At 48.5% G+C, this 12,598-nt stretch overlaps 1 protein-coding gene across 5 annotated transcripts in view; it reads left to right on the forward strand.

The window, feature by feature from the left end:
* MARK3 (microtubule affinity regulating kinase 3) overlaps positions 1 to 12,598 on the forward strand; it is a 606,883-nt gene that overhangs the window by 164,056 nt on the left and 430,229 nt on the right. The window lies entirely within an intron of this gene.

A 12,598-nucleotide genomic window follows, 5' to 3' on the forward strand; every position in this document is an offset into this window, starting at 1 on the left:
TTACATCTTCTACTACTCGCAGGTCTAACCGCTTGTGGCCCTACATGGATTCAACTTTCTTCAGTTTTCTGAAATATTGTGCAAAGACTTTTCTACTTAACTTCAAAGAAGTGCTTCAGCCCTTATAGACTCCTGCTTATTGACTATGACTTGGTTTACTCTTAATGGGGGATCTGAAAGTATTTCCCTGCCTAAGAAATACTTGTGGTACCTTGTTTGCTCTAATCTTTTCTTTTTGCCTTCTCTTAACTAAATCTGAATGCCAGCAGTAATACATTTGTCAGCACCCTAACAATTCAAGTCACCTGTGGGTGGGTGTCTCTGCTGTATGCCATTGCAAATGGTTATTTATTGATCCTGAACTTAGTTATACTTTTGAAGTATATTTGTGTGGTGTTTCACAGTGCTCCCTTCTGAAGAAGGCTAATATTAACTGACTGGTAAATTAAGTGTTTTATTAAGAAACCCTGTGTGCAAGTATCTGCTTGAATACTTGTCAATGTGAACCTCTGTAACTCCCGTACAGCTCACATTGGCCCCTCTTGAGATGAGCCTGGCTACTCGTCCACACTACCAACCTGTGTAGTACAGACTTATACCAAAGGTTGGGTTAATACTGCCAGGAGGTCAGGATTGTTGTAGTGCACCCTAAGGGTACTGCATACAATCTTGCCTAACACGCTCAAGGTTTCAGTTCTAAATAGTTATTTATCAGTTTTAATAACACATTCTTTAAAAAGGCAACTCTTTGTGAGAAGCAAACTTTGGAATAACTTCAACAGTCAAAGTTCGTGAATCGTCTTTGGATATGCCAACACATGTCTCCTGCATCCTGAAGTGACTTCAATAACAAGGATAGTATTACATTTATATAGAACACCAATATACTTTGTAGACTGAGTTTCAGAAAGGAAAGGTTACCGAAAAAATAGAAAGGTTAGAACATGCTTTCTTTTTTTTTTTTTTTTTTATTACTTGTGTATAATCAAAGGAAAATGATTTTTACAAGAAGTTGATAGTTACAGTAAATGAAAATCAAAAGAAGAAGAAAGGTTCACCAAGTTACAGCCCAGCGACTCAGCTTCACAGAAATTTTTCAATGGTTACACAGAAACATCAATTAAACAGCCATGTTCGGCCGGTCACTGGCTAAGCCGCCGATTTTAATAAAGGCTGCTTCTAATATTTTGGCCGTGACTACCGCCCATCGAGACTTCTCGCCAGATATTAAACGGCACCACCACGTGTGCTCCTCGATCAAGACTGAGTCATGCCAAAGCGGAGTCAAAAATGGGGCGCGAATGTCGTTCAAAGCCGGGCAATTTAGGAGCAGATGGCGGATGTTCTCCACAGAGCCAGGGTCTTCACACAATCTGCATGTAATTGAGCTGGCCTGCAATCTTCTTCCTAAGATTTCACGGGTATGGAGCAGATTTAAGCGAGCCCTTAAAAATGTTGCGCGTAGTTTTTTATCTGGAAATTGGAGACAGTACGTCATGAGAAGTTTCAATTTATTATAGGTTGGAGGTAGATGGTTTAAGCACTTGGTGGAGGCTGCTTTGTCCACGGTGGTGATCCAGTCCTGCAGTTTTAGTTTTTCACTTACTCTTTGTGGATTCGTTATCAGGTCATTGAGTGAGCATTGCAGGCCTTCCAGTTTGGTTTTTTGAAGATAGACCCACTTTTGGACCGACTTGGTAGTGGTTGATTCGAGTTCCTGCCCAATTATTTTGAAGATTGGCAGACTGTCTTTAATTAATGTTTTCCTGAATAGGGCCAGTGCAGCCCCACTAACGGTGGCGCTTAGAGACAAAAGGCCCAGCTCTCGTCTGATTGCTTCTATGGGAATAGCGTTCGGCAGACCTAAGAGGGACTTCCATATGTAGGCCTCTAGTTTCCGCCATAGTTGGGAAGGTACGGTGAACATGGCATCCATGCCGTAGGTCAAAGAGGGTACCACTTTACCCTTATAGAAATTGATGGCCGGCATTAGTGAGAATTTGCCAAACTTCCTGTCGAGTGCTCGTAATTGGGAAGTCAATTGTTTTGTTTTGGTCCAGAGGTGTTGCTGCATTTTGATTTCATGTAACGACCCGTCTAGGAGCACACCTAGATATTTAAATTGATGGACCACTTCAATTCTGGTTTCGCAGACTGACCAAGACCCGGTGGGTTTCGGCGGGTGGCGTGCAGAGGACAAGATCATAATTTTAGTTTTAGTCTGATTTATTTGTAGACTATTGGTGGTCATATAGGTTGCCAAATTGTCCAACTGCCTTTGGAGGCCGATCGGCGTTTGATCAAACAAAATCATATCATCGGCGTATAGGAGGCGGGACAGGGGAAGATTGCCAAACTTCGGGGGGAAGCATCGCACCAACGCTTCTGAATCTTTGAAGTCCCCCAAAAAAGCCACGAAAAGTGCCGGAGCCAGAGGGCAGCCTTGTTTAACACCTCTATGCGCCTGTATATTTCTGGACAGGGCCCCCTGTTTATTTAGACGGACGTTAAGAGAGGTATTGGTATGCAGGGCTATTATAGGGTGTAGTATCGCCGGAGGACACTTCCAGTTTTCCAGCTTTCTCCATAGTCTAGGTCGGTCCACTTTGTCGAACGCCTGAGAAAGGTCAATAAAAGCCGCATACACCGCAGGGGCTCCCTGCCTTATTTAGAATTGAAAGTATGAAGATGTTCAATGTGGTGCTGCCGTTTTTCTTGAAGCCTAGTTGGTAGGGATCGCTGCAGGGAGCTATTTTCTCCCAGCGGTGGAAGTGATCCAAAAGAAGGGTGGCAAATAGTTTTCCCATTATGTCCAATAGGGCAATCGGGCGGTAGTTTTCCGGTACTTCTCTGCTTCCATGTTTGAAGATAGGTATGATGATTGCTTTACACCATGATGATGGGATCTGTCTGGTAGATCTACAGTGGTCAAACAGAATGCTCATAAAGGCGGCCCATTCCACGGGATGCTTCTTTAGATCTATGTTCGACAGGCCATCCGGGCCTGGGGCTCTGGATGATTTTAACTTTTGAATGGCTGTACTTATGCCTGATATTAGGGAAAGGTCGATCCAGGGGGCTCCGGTGGTGTCAAAGGACGGGATCATATCCTGGGTTGGGCTGGCGAATAGCTCAGTGAAGAACGTGACCCAAACTTGTTCCGCAACAGAGTTGCTCATATTGTAAGTTGTGGCTCCTTGCGTAGCATTTACCAAGTCCCAGAAATCTGCCGTTTTTTTTGCATTTAGGACTTTCATCATAGATTCTGCGTCCTGTTGGTATAAAACAGCACGACGTGCCCTGATCCATGATTTGTAGGCTTTTTTTCCAGTGCTCCAGCGATCCCATGCCTCTACGGTATTAATGGTCTTTGCACGTCTTCTCAGATTTCTCAAGCTGTTTTTCTTCCTCGCAGTTTCCATGTCATACTGGTGGTTGCAAGGTTTAGGGATAGCTAGGCCCACTGCCGGATGATGTCTATACTTTAGGAGCAGGGGAAGGTAGTCCGGCCTGGGCGATGGTATGGAAAGTTGATCAATCCCAAATTCGGCCACGTACTGATCGGTGATAGCTCTAATGTTGGCCAGGGTCAGTCGCAAGCGTGATTGTTGGGGATTTGTTTCAATCGATGGTAAATAATAAGTTGAATGCCTTGCTGAAGAGCTCCAAGAAGTGGTGAGCAAGTTGTGGTCGCTGGCGGCCGTTTTAACCACCTTGAAGTCTTGAATTGCAGCACACAGAGCTTGAGACGCAAAAATATAGTCCAATGTGGCTGTCGACCGGCCCCTCTCCCAGGTCGGGAGAGGCGTCTGTCCTTCACGGATCCAGGCAACGTTGTGTAGGTTCCGGGATGCCATGAGGGTCATCCATGCTTGTCCTCTGTGCTCTGCTTGCGTTGTCTCGGTTGATTTTTTAGGGACTGTCTTCTGCTGGCTGCACTTCGCGTTGAGGTCACCGCATACCAATATGAAGGGAGTGTTCCATTCAATAAGGATCTCATCAATGACCTCTGCCATAGTTTGGCAGAAGAGTTGCGTTGTGGTTCTTTGCGGGTTCCAGTATGTGGTGATCAAAGCGAGTGGTGGAGATGAAGGTTGCTTTGACCGGCGATTTAGAGGTACCGAAGCAGGGTTCCATTCAATTAGGACTGCCAGTACCCCATATGAACTGGCTATGGTCCTGAGCATTTTTAGATTTTGATCTGACCGTACACCAATGAGCAAACCTGCTGAAGGACGGCCTAACAGCCCTTTTGTCGCCAGCGAGATCACAATGTCGTACCCGTCCATAGAGGGTGTATCCTGGAGCCAAGTTTCTTGCAAACAGAAGATGTCAAAGTGGCCCAGGTCAAAGGTATTGGGGTCAGTCAGATGCGCGTGACCTCTGGTGTTCCAGGAGGCCAGTGACAAAAGTTTATCACTTAGATGGGCGTCGGCTTCTTTGGGTAATTGCTATCTAAGACGGTGGGATGATAGGGCCCCTTTTATCCAGTCCCAAGGGCCAGTTTGCGGAGCAGATTTTTTCGGAACTGGCGACGGTGGTAGTTTGGGTTGCCCACCCGATCTGTGAGGTGCATGATCTCTTCGTGGAGATTGATCTCTCCAGCTTAGCTTTCTTTGCGCCATGCGAGGTCGCTGGTATGGGGAATGCCGTAGACGTTGTCTGGCTTGGTCTTGAGTGTCAATAGACCGCTTGGAGAATTGAGATGGCCGTGGAGATGGATCCAGAGAGTCCCCGGCGGGTCTTATGGGGCGTTCAGGTGAGTCTTGCCTCGGTTTCCGGGTTCTTGATGGATAGAGAAAGTGTGCCTTCAATGTGTCTCTTCGATCGTTAAGCCGTTGGGACGGACTATGGACACTAGGTCTTCCTTTTGTAGAATGTTGGTCTTGTGTATTATTCTTAAGGGCCGGGGTCTTTAGCTCTGACAGTAAGAGGCCATGCGCTTTAAGTTCGTCGCAAGCTCGGGGGCCTATATCTTGAGTTGCAGACGAATAGATCTGCAAGTAGGCTTTAGCTTTATTGTCTCTGTGATAAGGCTCCACCCTTTTGAAATCATCCGAATTTAGTTTGCATAGCGAAGGTGTAGTCGATGTAATTTTTAGCACAGTTTTTCTGTTCAGGATGATGTACTTATCTTTGCTGGAAAGTTGCTCTATTTTAAAGAGGCGGGTAGAATTATCCCTTGTGCGGAGGGTGTGTTTATCTGTTGCGCTTCTGGATGTCTGCATCTCCTGCGATGACGACCTGGCCGAGAGTTCTCGTCCTGGGTCTATTTTGAGAATCTGTTGAATATCTTGAAGGAGCTTCATTATGTTGGATCTTCGTCGATTTGTTCAGCTCAGGGGCCTCCCTCCGGCTGGAGTGAGGAGGCGCTCTGGGATTCAAGTTAGTCTCGCAAGGAATAGGGACATTCGCAAGAGCGGAATACCCCTTGCCAGGCAGCGTTGGGGATTGTATACCTGAGGTCGAACAGACTGCTATCGGTCTCGGGGACTGGGTGAGGTCCATCACGGAGCCTGAGCGTGTGACATTTTCAGCCGAACTTCCGGGATCTCTAGGATTGAAAGGCAAGTCCTCTCGTGGGGGGCTATGATCATTTGGATTGTCGGCTAAAGAGAGTGGTTGATCGATCCCGGTTAATTTCAGGATTTTCTTTCCTTTAGACAGGGGTTGGATCGAGCCTGGGCAAGTTCCCAAGGCCAGATTTAAAGTAGATGTAGACAGGTTGGATGTTTGGGACACTTTTGCTTTGTGTAGGAACACTGGAGCAATTTCATTTGGATATTTTGACTGAGTCGTCTGTGTAGATTTGTGCTTTATCAGTGGTGGTAAAGGGCCTTGTATTGGTGACGAGGCCACAGACCGCTCCACAGCTGAGGGTACCGCCTCTTTTGTTGTGGGCGGAGATTCGTACTTTAAGTCGATAGCTGTTATATAGCCTTCTAAGAAGGTTAACTTCGACTGAATACTTGCTAAAATGGCCGTGTTGTCTTTGGAAACGTCACTTAGCGTTTCATACAGCTTGCAGAACGGGGCCAAAGAGATGGTGATTGCCGACATTATTGTTGAGATCTTTTCTGGTGTTAAGTGGGTCTTTCTGAGGTAATGAAGAGAAATCAGTTCTTCCGCTTGCTGTCAAGTCCCTTGTCCCTTGGGCCTGGAGCCGCCGCGTTCGCTAGTGAGTGTCTGCGCCTAGTATTGCACTCTCCAGAGTCAGACGTGCTAAAGGACCTCAGATTTAGGTCCCTTGTTTGAGGTAACTGAGTCCGGGGATCTTGGTGCCTGGCAGCAGGCAACGTAGTCGTCAGATGGTTCTCTGACCAGGGTTGAGGCGACATTTCTCTTTGTGGCCCGCCTTTGGTGTGTAGCAAGTCAAAGATTTCTGAAAGGGGCTGGTATGAGGCCCTTTTGTTGCTTAATGGGCTGAACGTTGTAGTGACCGCCGGCCTTGGAAGCGGTAGTGATGGAACCTTCGCCTGACCGAGGTCTGATGGACTTGGAGCTGGGACCTGCCGACTTGGCGTGGCTAGCGGTGGTGCAATCAGTTGAACAGCTTCGGATGCGGTTGAGGTCGAAATGTCCAGATGGGCGAGTCCTAATTCAGATCGCGGGGAGGAGTTTGCTAGTGGACCGAGGGGCGGTATAGTTGAAGCCGGGATTTGCCCGGGAAACGAGCTCTGGGAATTGACGAGAGTAGAGATTTTCCTAGATTTAGATGCCTGAGTCTCATCCAGGACTTCAAGAATTTCCGCATCCGAAAGTTCTGAGTCATTAGACAGTTTCCTTTTGCCTTGCGTCTGAAAGAGATTCAGCAGAGCATTTGACAAAAGTGGAATCGGTAAAGTGGCTTGTGTGTGGGTCTTCTTCTTCTGGCCTTGTTGCAAAACAGCCTTTTTCGGCTGTCTAGAGACGGCTATAGGTTTAACAGTAAACAGTGAATCTATGGACTTGGATGCCGAGTTGACTTTTTTTTTGAAAATCGGTCTTTTTTTCTTTTGGTGAGTTGTCAATTTACGGCTGCTCTTGTCTGAGGTTACAGAACAGGGGTCAGAGTCTGCCTCACTAAGCTCCTCCAGAGGGAGATTCGAGGAAATTGGAAGATTATGCAGGTCTGAGGGTAGGATGACGGACGGCCTTGAGTCCCCGGTGTCAGGGATGTTGCCGGGAGGGGCTGGCGGCACACCCATCCCTGGTGGTGTGAGAGCGTCCGGAGCGGGGTGCTGGCCTGTCTTGGCAGAGGCCATTGGGTTCTCTGGACGCCCTTCACCGCCGCGGTAGAAAGAGCCCCGGCTACCCGGCACGGCAGGGTGAATCAGGGCCGTAGTGGTCTGGGCTTCCGGGGTAACATGTGAAATGAGGAGCGGGGCCTGGGCGGAAAGGTTGGTGATCAGGTGGAGTGACCGCTGAGCATCTTGTGGCTGTTGAGACAGGTCGGAGACACTTAAATTTTCTTGGAAGTTGGTTGCCGGAGGAGCAGGCGGATTTGGAGAAAGTTGAGTGTCGCGTAACGCTTCACTTGCAGCTGGGCCCACCCCCAGACCCCCTGACAGGGGCCCTCCGGTCCCCGCACAGGGGTGGTCACTCGCCGAGGCGGTACGAGGGTGGGCCATGAAGGGTTCAGTGTCCAAAGACTGCCGCTGGCCCAGTCGGCCTCCAAGTGCTCTGTCTTTAGGGGCCTGTAGAGACAGAGAAGTCCGTGGAGCCACGGGCGGGCAGAAAGTAGATAGTACGGATACATTGCTTAGGCCCACCAGATGGAGGGGTGGGTTCAGACCGTGGTCGTTATCTCTATCAGTCAGAGAGGGTTCTTTGGTGAACCCAGGGTGAGCGTTATCCAGGTTTGTGTCAGGTTGACCCAGGTTTTCTCGAGAAAGCGGGTTGCTGGCCGCTAACACTCTCGCCGGGTGCAGAAACGGGACGGAGCCTGCGGCGCTGCTGGGCACCGACAGAGGCGCCGTCATTAGAGTTTTCTTTGTGCGGCTCCTTAGGAGACGCTGGTCCAGATCTTCCTCCATCGCAGGTAGGGCAGGGGAGAGAGGGGGGTGGGGGGGAAGAGAGGGGAGAGAAACGGCAGTGGGGAAGGGCAGAAGAGGGAAGGGAAGAGGCGGGGAGGAAAAAGCTTGCAGGAAATGGGAAAGGGATAAGAACAGAGAGAAAGCAAGGGACGGGACAAGGGGCAAGAAAGGAAGGGAAGAGGGAGAAAAGAAAATGAGTGGTGGGGATGGGGGGGGAGGGAGGAACCAAGTCAGTAGCTTTCCGCCAATAATAAGCCGACGGTAGTGGGAAATCCGGGGGACAGCAGGGAGCACAGAGCGGTGAGAAAAAAACTGCCTATGGTTCGTGAGGTCAACACCAGCGCCAGCAGACACAGGAAAACAGGAAGGATCCTACCTCTAGGTCCTTGTAGCACTTCAGTCCCTCAGACCGCGAGTCCTTGGTGGAGCCGCCAGCCCCCAGCCCTCTGCTCCCGGAGCGGACTGGGGCAGACTGGAACTCAGCTCGGAACTCCGCGCGCGCTCCGCGCGGCCACGGGCTTTTTGAAGGTCGGTTGGGCTTTTTTTTTTTCTTAAAGGTGAAACGCAATGAAACGCAGTGAAAATGGAGCACTGCTGCAGAAACACGTCCTCTCACAACAGAGTTCTGGGGCAGACGAACTCAGCTCGGAACTGCTTTCTTTTAAAAGTACAGTTGGAATTCTCCAATGAAATCTAGATGAGCCTTTCCCAACACTAAGTGTTCAACATATTACAACCTATGAGGGACAAGCAGTGCAAGTCAATGTATGAAAAGGATGCCTTTAAGGAGCCAGGACAGCCAAAGTCATTTGGACAAAGTCTATAGTTCTGATGCCCTTCTTGGATACGTCTTTAACAAAGTCAGATGGTGCAAAGGAAATCACTGAAGACACAAGCTTTTAGGCCTGTGCAAATGGGAGTTGAAATCAACTTGGAAAGTTAAGCAAGTCTCAAGTGAGACAGCACGACTTAAGGCAAGAAGGCGAGTACCCCCAAGCCCAAACAGTACCTCTGGTTAGAACGACGGTGGTCCAGCTGGATGCAGTCTTGCTACAGCCATGCAGGCCCTGGTTTCTGAACCTCAGTCGTGGGGACAAGATGCGGGAGGACGTCTGCAGGGCTAATTCGGCAGTACTCGGGAAGGACTTCAGCAGCCGCGGCCTCTCTTCGATTCAGTGGCACTCCGCAATTTCTGTGCCTTTCAAGCAGCACTGATGGAGATCGAATATCTCAGTTTGGACTTTACTTGCTTCCTAAGTCCTGGACTCTGGTGAGGGGACTCTGGATTGGGATTTTCTGCTTCTGGAGTGTCCTTAGGGGGCTCCTGGAGCTTTTGGCCGAATTCGTTGTACGGCAGACCTTTCACTTGGTTATGGACACTCTACCCCTGGCATTGGGCTTCTTCAGCAACGGAGGGGCACAGCAAGTCAGGGATTGCGCCAAAGTGGAGTTGGTCTCGGGGTTAGTTGGTCCGACTAACCCAAGGGGAGAAGTCGTTCCATACGGAGCTTCTCTGTTGAGGTGAAAAAGGTCAGCAGAGCAGCAGGGCTTCACAGGGCAATACAAGGTCCAGGAGGTTGCAGCTGGCTTCTCTGCACGGTTTCTTTGGATGTTTCTTCGGTATTACCGAATTTAAAGGGTCACAATTGACCTTTTCACAATTGATATATAGACGTTGTGGGGGGTTTCCCCCCACATATATGGTACAATTGACCTTCACAATTCTGTCAATTGTGAAAAGGGCAATTGTCATTTGAGCAGTTGTAAAACGAACAATTCGTATACAACCGTTTCTTCCAGTGGTTGACTCTGCATCTAGTCCCAAAACCCTTGCCTTTTATGAAGGTTTTCCCATTCATGCACAGCGTGGCTGTTATTTTCGGACAGCCAACCGGCCAGTCAGAACTGGTTTCATTCCAGCACTCCTAGAGACAAAGGACGGGAGTTTGGGAACCCTCCCTCACGTCCTGTCCTTCCAGACATAAGCCAGGGACGGGCTTCAGGGCTGAGGCCCGCCAAAGGCAAAACCCAAAGGGCTTAAACCTGTCAACGCAGAGAGTAAAAGTCAAAGACCTCGCAAACAGAAAATGGTGAAAAAAGAAGACTGGGGCCATTTTGACTAAATGGACACCCATCGGTGCTGTACTGCAACAGAGGGTTCAGCCTGCAGTAAAAAAAAGCACACGAAGTAAAAATGTAAGCGCTGCCACGAGCCATTTAAAGTATTGAGGGTAACACAAAATATTACAAAGTAGGATAAGGGGCGAAGTAACCCCCTGCCCCCAGGACACCACATAAAATGGTGTGCTGGACCTACAAAAGGAAAAAGGTAAGTAAGATCAATTTCTCTTGACTATTTTTGGGAAGTGTCGTTAACTCAAGAGGTATTTAAACCCTAAGAGAAATCCAAATGATTTCAGTGACACTGCACTGAAGGGAGTTGGGGGGGGGGGGGGAAACATGAGTGAGAAAAAGGGCCCACTCATGAGTTAAAGTAAGTCCTAAGTTCAACAAAAGAGCTTGGGGTCTCTAAGGTGGGAGGAATTAGCACAGAAAGGAAGGTTCTCCATAACATGGTACTTGGGGTCTCTAAGATGGGAGGAATTGGCACAGAAAGGAAGGTTCTCCTTAACATGGTACTTGGGGTCTCTAAGGTGGGAGGAATTGGCACAGAAAGGAAGGTTCTCCTTAACATGGTACTTGCGGTCTCTAAGGTGGGAGGAATTGGCACAGAAAGGAAGGTTCTCCTTAACATGGTACTTGGGGTCTCTAAGGTGGGAGGAATTAGCACAGAAAGGAAGGTTCTCCATAACATGGTACTTGGGGTCTCTAAGATGGGAGGAATTGGCACAGAAAGGAAGGTTCTCCTTAACATGGTACTTGGGGTCTCTAAGGTGGGAGGAATTGGCACAGAAAGGAAGGTTCTCCTTAACATGGTACTTGCGGTCTCTAAGGTGGGAGGAATTGGCACAGAAAGGAAGGTTCTCCTTAACATGGTACTTGGGGTCTCTAAGGTGGGAGGAATTAGCACAGAAAGGAAGGTTCTCCTTAACATGGTACTTGGGGTCTCTAAGGTGGGAGGAATTAGCACAGAAAGGAAGGTTCTCCTTAACATGGTACTTGCGGTCTCTAAGGTGGGAGGAATTAGCACAGAAAGGAAGGTTCTCCTTAACATGGTACTGGCGGGATTTAGTCATGACCTTTTTTCATCCCTGGGCTGATTCATGCACCTACTCTTGATGATCTCCCTCCAGAACGTCATCCTGGGGGCACTTTGGCTTTGTGGTAACTCTATCCTGCCAAAGACTGTCCTTGTTAGCAATATTGCTCTCTTCCGAACTTGAATGCCTGATCGAAAAACTTTACATTCTGGTTACCTTATCATGTAGGGCTGTTTAATGACGCAAGACATGTTTTTGCTAACTTTTCGTTACATTGTGGCTTCCTGTTTGGAAAAATGTACTTACTGGCTAGTGTATTTTTCACTTTGGCTTTTCTTGATAGATTTTATAGTGCGCCTATACACGAAGGCGCGACAAGGCAAGCGAGGACAAGACCACGATCTTACTAGGCCAAGTGACATTGAGATTGCGCTAGTGCAGGGGAAAAAGTGCCAGGAAAAGGGGAGAAGTGCGAGACATAGGATCAAGACATAGGACAAAAGTGCGGCCAGCAGGTGGCTGTATAGGGGTTAAGAGCAAACAGGTGTTCTGTGCAAGTAGGGGGACTGTAGGGTTTCAGATGCAGCCCCAATTGCAGGGCTGCCAGGAGGCAGTGCAGGTGTGCAACTTGGAGGTCGGGAACCTGGTCCGTGGTTCAGATGGTAGCAAGGTACCTAGCGCAGTATCAGACGGGAGATCTGGAGATCAGCAGAGAAGTGGAAGTAGACGTCAGAAGCAAAGAGGAAAGTCTTGAACTGCTTCCGCAACCAGAGATGGTTCTGATAGTTTCAGAGAGGGAGGCTGTTCCAGAAGGAGGCGCCGGCCGCAGAGAGATCTGCCCCCAACTAGTTGCTTAGAAAAGCGACTGACCCTCGTGGAGGAGTGGAGAGCACGAGAAGGAAGATATTTCTGAAGAGAAAGCTGGAGATATTTTGGTCTCAATATAAATGTGTTTTTTTTAAGCAATAGTGTGGAACTCTGCTCTTTTTAGTATTGAAAATGGTTTGCTGCACCTGTGAGCCGCCACCCCCTTGTTCGGCCCGGGCTGCTCCATCACGTTTACCACTTGGAGAGCCACAGACGCAGTCCTAAAATGTAAACTCTACTATGCTAAATTGCGTTTTTGGTACTTGGAATGTTTTCAATAGCTTATTTTAAAGTGAGGCAAGTATGTGACTTAATAATTTGACTTCTGCTGCTCTGCCTTTCGAGCCCCCTCCTTAAATGGATGCCATTATGAAACGTTCAATGCACGCAAGTTGGATCCCTGCAAGGAGTTACTTGGGGCCCCTAGTTTCCCCTTTGACATTTGGCTTTTGCCATTATTGGGTTCCCTCTAGGAGCTGGTCCTTCGCCTAATCCCCAAGCCACAAGAGTAAGCTTTTCATGAAGTCCTCTGCAGGAGTCTGGTAACTTCTAATA

Source organism: Ambystoma mexicanum, chromosome 14 (genome assembly GCF_040938575.1).
Source record: "Ambystoma mexicanum isolate Mex_15411 chromosome 14, UKY_AmexF1_1, whole genome shotgun sequence".
In the NCBI taxonomy this organism is placed as follows: Eukaryota; Metazoa; Chordata; class Amphibia; order Caudata; family Ambystomatidae; genus Ambystoma; species Ambystoma mexicanum.